Here is a 7296-nt window from a genome sequence, read left to right on the forward strand (position 1 = left end):
CAGTAGCTGGTGAAGTAGCACGTGGTGGAGGCTGGATGAACAGGAGCCCGTGGAGGCTGGAGGAGGTCGACGGTAGCCCGTGGAGGCTGGAGGAGGTCGACGGTGGAGAGGAACAGTATCCCGTGGAGTCCCGTTTTGCGGTACGCCACACCCCTCCCGATGAACAGGATCCCTGTTTCGACCGTAGCACTCCAACACAAGTCCGTTTCGTCCGTTTTGCGGTACACCACACACCTCCGGATGAACAGGACCCCCGTTTCGACCATAGGAGGTTTGTTTCCTCGGTTTTGCGGTACGCCAGACCCCTCTCGATGAACAGGAGCCATTTCCTCCGTTCTGCGGTACGCCAGGCCTCGTTTCCATCGCATATTCCGTACAAGCCCTCCCGATGAACACGACGACACATTCCGTTCCGACCCAGCCGGTTGGCTCCCACGCGTTCCGTTGCCTCCCAATGAACATGACACATTCTGTTGCCTCCCCATGAACACGATGCATTCCTTTGCCTCCCCATGAACACGACGATGACGTTGTTTCTCCGTTCCGACCCAACCATGTACACGAGCCCTGGACGTACGTATACGCGAGTAGGTGTTCGAGGCCCCGCCCGTATGTACACATACGTGCTCGTATTTTCTTTCTTGCACCCTGGCCGATGTACGTACGTGTACATGCTACGTGCGCGCCTCTACTACGACACGTACGCACCTCTAATATGACAAGTGCGTGCCTCTACATCGACCAGTATATATGTATGTACACATTCACAACCAGAATGACAACGCTATGTATGCTTCAACCAGGTGGGTCCCGACTGTCAGGCACTTCCTTGCCTGCGAAGATGTAGCTGGTGGGTCCCAGCAGTCAGGGGGGTGAATCGTTTTTTTTGCCCGGACGCACTTCCTTGCGTGCGAAGATGTAGCTGGTGGGTCCCAGTAGTCAGGGGAAACGTTTTTTCGCGCAATACGGTGGCCCGTCCGGTGGGTCCCCCTGTCATGTGGAGGAATAATTATTTTGCGTGTAATAAGGAGGCACTTCCTTGCTGCGGCCGTGGACCCAGCTGTCAGCCTCTCCACGTACAGTCCACGTCCGATGGAAGTCGTTCCTTGACCACGTTGACCACGCCGCGCCGAGAGCACCAGGGCGATGGACGACGGTGAGGCCTATGAAGGGGACGACGCGGAGCCGGGGAAGACGCGGCAGTGGATGCCCACGTGTAGAGGAGTACGAGGGTTCACTAGTTCGCTGCGGTGTGAGGCTGCCGTTGCCGCAGAATAACAGGGGGTGTGGGTGAGTAGAGGGATGGCCTGGGCAGTGGTGGGAGTAGTAGGGGGCGGTGAGGCCTCCGCCGCATCACAGCCGGCCACGGGAGGCAGGAGCACGAGGCACGACCGGCGCTGGTTTGGGTGGCTGGAGCAAGAAGACCAGAGGTTGAAGAAGCACTACGGCCGTTGGATGGACATCGTACGGTCACTAGAGTTAGAATCGTGCATATTGACTAAGTTGACAAAGCCCTCCGTCCCCGTCAACTTAGTAGGCCCTCAAGTCAGCCTGCCACTATACTGGATCCCAGCTAACAGGGGGAGTATTCATTTTTTTATGCGTAATAAGGAGACACTTCCTTGCGTGCGAAGATATAGCTGGTGAGTCTGAACTGTCAGCGGCGGTAACGTTTTTTTCACGAAATATAGAGGCCCTTTCGGTGGGTCACCGATGTCAGGTGGAGGAATCATTATTTTGCGCGTAATAAGGAGGCATTCACTACTGGAATCTAGCACTTTGCCATCTGCCATGGCAGATGGCAAAGGCATGGTCGGCGGATGGCAAAGGCTTTACCATCTGCCAGCAGATGGCAAACAGTTCGTCTGAAACCCTGCCGGTAAAGGCTTCTTTGCCATCTGCTGGCTGGCAGATGGCAAAGCCTCTTAACATGGTTAGCCCCGTTAGAAGGCTAACGGCATACTTTGCCATCTGCCAGCAGATGGCAAAGGCTGAATGCTTTGCCGTCTGCCAGCAAATGGCAAAGAGATTTGCCATCTGCTGTCAGATGGCAAAGAGCCCAAATAGGCCAGGCCAAATGTTACATGTAGATGACACATGGCCTCTTTGCCATCTGCCAGCAGATGACAAAGTGACTATATTGCCCCATTTAATTTTGTTTTTTCTTATATCAATTCATTTTCACAGAAATCAAACACAAATATATTTATATGACCAATATAACATATTCAACACATATTACCAATAGTCATGAACACATATGTATCCAACACATGTTACCAATAGTAGCAAGTTTCATCCGTACATATACATAGTTTCATCAATATTACACAGTTTCATCCATAGGTAGCAAGTTTCACAAGGTCCAAAAAAACTAAATACAAGCCCTCCATCAACCCAAGCTTCCGTGATTTTAAGCAAATCTGTAAAATGGGAAAGAAGAAAGTTAGAAGAAGAAGATTATTATGATGCAACTACAATGTGAAGATTATTATGATGCAACTTATATTTGTAAAATAGGTCATTTTGAAGCTAAGTATGGTTATTATGTCATTTTTGAGCTAGCTAAGCATACTAAGTCATTTTGGTGTAAAACATGCTAAGGTCATTCTAGAGCTAAGTAAGTTTATTATGTCATTTTGGAGCTAGCTAAGCATGTGAAGTCATTTAGGTCATTTTGGAGCTAATTAAGCTTATTATGTAATTTTTGAGCTAGCTAAGCATATTAAGTCATTTTGGAGGAAAAAATGCTAAGTATAGGCCATTTTAGAGCTAGCCTAGGTTGAATAGGTCATTTTGAAGCTAAGTAAGGTTATTATGTCATTTTGGAGCTAGCTAAGCATATGAAGTCATTTAGGAGCTAAAATATGTCATTTCTTAAGCATACTATATCATTTTAGAGCTAGCTAAGCATATTAAGTCATTTTATAGGAAAAGATGCTAAGTATAGGTCATTTTAGAGCTATCCTAGGTTAAATAGGTCATTTTTAAGCTAGCTAAGCATATTAAGTCATTTTGAAGGAAAAATGCTAAGTATAGGTCATTTTAGAGCTATCCTAGGTTAAATGCTAGGTTGTATTTCTTTACAGAAGGATTACTAGTCAAAGTCAACCAATTTCGTCATGTCATGGTGAGCTGCACCGTGAGCAGTACATGGCTCTACCTATCAAAACAAGAAAACATACTTCTTGGACCCTGAAAACAACGGACAGCGGTTCTTCCACTTGAAATCAACACCATGGCTCACAGGCAGAATACTGGCAGTAATAATCAAATAAACTATACAAGGAGTTGTTTCGATTCCACAACAAGGATCAAAACATGCACAACCATGTCTTATGTTGCAACTGAACAACACATACTACAGCCATTGACAGGTTAGAATCAATCCCACCATCTCATTTACTCCTCCCTTCCCTTGAGAAAAACAAAATTCTTTACAAATATAATAGCCAGCACATGGAATATATTTGCTGTGCTCTAAGCATCTCAACTCAGCGTCAGTAGTGATGGCACAACACACATACCTTGGTTTTTACGTGCTCTTTCTCCTTGACATCCTTGTTATACTTGTCTTTGTGGAAGTCCATGATCTTGCAAGCAGGATGGTCCTATTTCCGATGGACCTGCATGGGCGGCGACAAGATAACCATGAGAAATGGAAATGCTGACAGTCGCGCACAAACAATTGAAGAAGAATCTCAAGAAAATGCTAAAACTTGGGCTCAAACAATTGAAGAAGGAAATGCAGCACTACCTCAACCAGGTGCAAGCCCATCCTGGATACAACTTTATGCCCTCGGTACAACATTATCACCTGCAAAGTTGAAACATGATATGTGAAAGCCTATGATCTTGCAAATCAACAATATAACATGTTTGTTAACGCACAACAAGGAAGCTTCAGTTCAAAATTATATGATGTCGCACACTTTCAAACGTGGCTCTGTTCTAAGCATTCCAACTCAGCTTCAGTTGTTGTGTGACAACAAATTTACCCAAGCAGGATGATTTTATCACATACCTTGTTCTTTTAGGCGATCTTTCTCCATGGCATCCTTGGTATACTTGTCTTTGTGAAAGCCTATGATCTTGGAAACAGGAGGGCCTGATTTCCCAAGGACCTGCACATGCGGCAACGAGAAAACCATGAAAAACAGAAATTCCGACAGTTGCGCACAAGCAATTGAAAAAGAATCTCAAGAAAATGGCAACACTTGGGCACAAACAATTGAAGAAGAAGGAAATGCAGTGGTACCTCAACTAGGTTCAATCCCATCCTGGGAGCCATCCGAAGAGCATCCTGAGCACTACATCATGCCCTGCAAAAAATAAGAAGCATGCAATGTTCAGCATCTGAATGTTGAACCGAGCAGGTTCAGGTTTGTGCAATCCCATGTCAAACTCCCTAGTAGATGCATTGATAGTTGTACATTTGATATATGGTTAATTTAAAGCGATCGCCATCACCAAAAAAACAAATATTTTAGGCGAGTTAAACAGTGCAAATCACAGTGGACACATGAATCGTGCAGATGTGATCCTACCACTTCACTTGTCCAAACTTAAGATGATGACTACACACAAACACACACACGCACACGCATATGCTTGGTCGTTGCCAAGTAACCAAGCAAGTTCAGGTTTCATTTTTTTTCTTGATAAATCTCCTCCTAAAAGAAAACAACATGCCAACTAATTTACTTGGTACATGCAATGCTTGAATAGAAATAGCCCTCCGGTGAAACTAAATGAGGGAGAGGAAAATTGGGTGGTTTGAGTCGCAAACTACACAACCTTAGGAACCATGAGCTGCACATCATTTAGCAAATGAGTTGAGGCTAGTGTACTGTGCCATGGATTGCAATTTGCAGAAATTGGACTAGAGCAGAGGAGTGGTAAGAATGAGAGAAGAGTAGGGGGGCAGTTACCTTGTGCGGTGCCCCGTCGTGGTCGAGCTCAATGTATCGGTCCTCATCCTCCCCTGCATCATGGTCATCCCCGTCCATAGAGGGTGCCTTCCTGCTGCAAGGAATTGAAGAACGCAAATCAGTCACACTGGAGCGAGAGAGGACACATACACACAAGCATAAAAGCAGTGAATAGCCAGTTGTTCTCTGGATCGATGGCCATGAAACAGAGCAGAGAGCACCATGGTGTGGTAGAGCAAGGAGAGGAGCTGCGGTATGTAGCTCACCGTGGCGGTTTGCGCAGCCAATGCCGAACAACAGCGCGTCCCCCCTCCGTGGGTTGCGACCTTGACTGGCAGGCATGATCAAGTGAGGCCCTTGTCCTCTGCTGTAGGGATGAAATCTTGCCTGCTGCACAAGAAGAGGATTAATCTTGAGTTCAAATCATAAAACAAACAAATCTTGCCTCCTCCACGCAGGGGAGGGGACGAGGTTGAGACGGGAAAATCTTGCCTGCTTGCATATGAAACGAGAGGTGGAGAAGGGATCACCGTCCATCGAGCCGCTGCTGCTGCTGACCTTGAAGATGCAGCCCTGCTGCTGCTGCTGTACCCACCATGGTGTCCTCTTTCTGCTGTTGCTGCTGTATCCACCAAGGAACCCTGCTGCTGCTGCTGTACCCACCATGGTGTCCTCTTTCTGCTGCTGCTGTTGTATCCACCAAGGAACCCTGCTGCTGCTACTGCTGCTCTAACACATAAGAATGGCCAATTTGAGATCAAATCAAAAAACCTTCCATGAGAGGGAGAGGGTGGTCATGGCGGGGAAGGAGCAGCTTTCATGGCCTGCACAAACAAAAAAAAAACAGCGCGAATTAGATAACATATCCAGAATATATATTGGGAGAGCAGCTAAGCTAAGCTAAGCTAAGCTAGCATGAGCGGTATAACATGGATTGATTTGTACTGTTGTGAATTATCTCAACAAGTGTTGATTTCAGTTCATATATATTCTGTAGTTCAATTTTTACTATTCGAGTAATTTGTACAGGGAGATGACGTATATATTCTCTCCAGTGTGTACTAGTTCCATTCCATGTGATTGATCAACCGTGGATCTCCCCCGACGACCATTCTGAATTAGTTTGAATAAAATGTGTTTTTACCTACAAGTTGCAAGCATGAAGATGATGAGGTTTGGGGTGTGCGTATCATGACTCAAGCACTAGTATCATGACCCTGTTCATCACATTCAAGTTTGACAAAATTGAAGAGAAAAGAGGAGCTATGGATCTGAGCATGGCGATGGCCTCCTCCTCTTTCCTCCTTGACTCACGCACGCGGGATGCTGGTGATGGGGATGGTGATGGCCTGCACAAATGCGTTTGCGCGGATCAGATAAGAAATCCAGAAGAGGAATAGATGAGGTCCGGTACGTACCTTTGGCCGGCGTCGAGGTGCTCCCCGCTGAGAGCAGCCGGCGCACGTCCTTGGAGGTTGAGGGCTAGCTAGGGTTTCGGGCGTTGCCGTCCATGGCTGCTGTCGCGCTCCATGGCCGACCTCGAGGAGGGTCGCGGATCCGATCGCCGGTGCCGCTGCGGGCGGATCTGGGCGCCGCTCCGCTTGATCTGGGCCCTTGGCTTCCCTTCCCTCCCCTCCCCTCCCCTCCCCTCCCCTCCCTTGGGAGAGAAGTGAAGAGAAGAGGAGAGGAGAGGAGAGGAGAAGAGGGGCTGGAGCGGCGGCCGTGGCAGGGCAGAGAGGAAGAGGAGGCCATGGCCATGGCCGGGCTCGTCCTGCCTGCTGTTGCTAGGTCGCCGTGGCTAGGGTTTCGGCGCCATGGGAGAGAAGGAGAGGGAGGTTGGCGGCATGGATGGGGGAGAGGAGGCCACCGCGCCGGCGAGGCCGAGTGGCTGGGGCAGAGGAGATCGGAGCCGGAGTTGGGCTCCGTTGGTTGGGAGACGAGCAGGAGAAGGAATTGGGGATTGGATTGGATTAGCTCGTGTTGTTGGTTCGGTGGGGCTACACGGCCGTTACAGCGCCGTTATCCATTGGGCCCCACCCACTTCTTTGTCATCTTCTTTGCCGTCTGTCAGTTCTTTGTCATCTGTTTTTTATAAGCAGATGCCTGTCCAGTGGGTCCAAGCAGTCAGGGGCGAATTTTTTTTTCGCGAAATACTGGTGGTCCGTCCGGTGGGTCCCTGCTGTCAGGTGGAGGACTAATTATTTTGCACGTAATAAGGAGGCTCTTCCTTGCGGCTGCCATGGACCCAGCTGTCAGCCTCTGCCATGACCACATTGACGACGCCGCGCCGAGAGCACCACGGCGGTGTACGATGGCGAGGCCTAGGAAGGGGACGATGCGGAGTCGGCGAAGACGCGGCAGTGGA

General features: G+C 48.4%; 2 long non-coding RNA genes across 3 annotated transcripts; both read right to left on the bottom strand.

The window, feature by feature from the left end:
* Positions 1-2257: 2257 nt before the first annotated feature.
* On the bottom strand, positions 2258-5324 carry LOC123159820 (uncharacterized). 2 transcript variants are annotated; one of them, XR_006479874.1, is made up of 7 exons: positions 5198-5324; positions 4932-5022; positions 4259-4322; positions 4025-4124; positions 3758-3817; positions 3528-3626; positions 2258-2423 (listed from the first exon to the last, which is right to left on the bottom strand). It is a non-coding gene; the product is annotated as an uncharacterized lncRNA (long non-coding RNA). The 2 variants fall into 2 exon arrangements; XR_006479873.1 differs by having other exon boundaries at positions 2308-2423; positions 4932-5025.
* Positions 5325-5423: 99 nt separating this feature from the next.
* Positions 5424-6911, bottom strand: LOC123159821 (uncharacterized). The gene is made up of 3 exons (XR_006479875.1): positions 6350-6911; positions 6076-6280; positions 5424-5755 (listed from the first exon to the last, which is right to left on the bottom strand). It is a non-coding gene; the product is annotated as an uncharacterized lncRNA (long non-coding RNA).
* Between the last annotated feature and the right edge of the window lie 385 nt (positions 6912-7296).

The sequence above is a fragment of the Triticum aestivum genome, chromosome 7B (assembly GCF_018294505.1).
Source record: "Triticum aestivum cultivar Chinese Spring chromosome 7B, IWGSC CS RefSeq v2.1, whole genome shotgun sequence".
In the NCBI taxonomy this organism is placed as follows: domain Eukaryota; kingdom Viridiplantae; phylum Streptophyta; class Magnoliopsida; order Poales; family Poaceae; genus Triticum; species Triticum aestivum.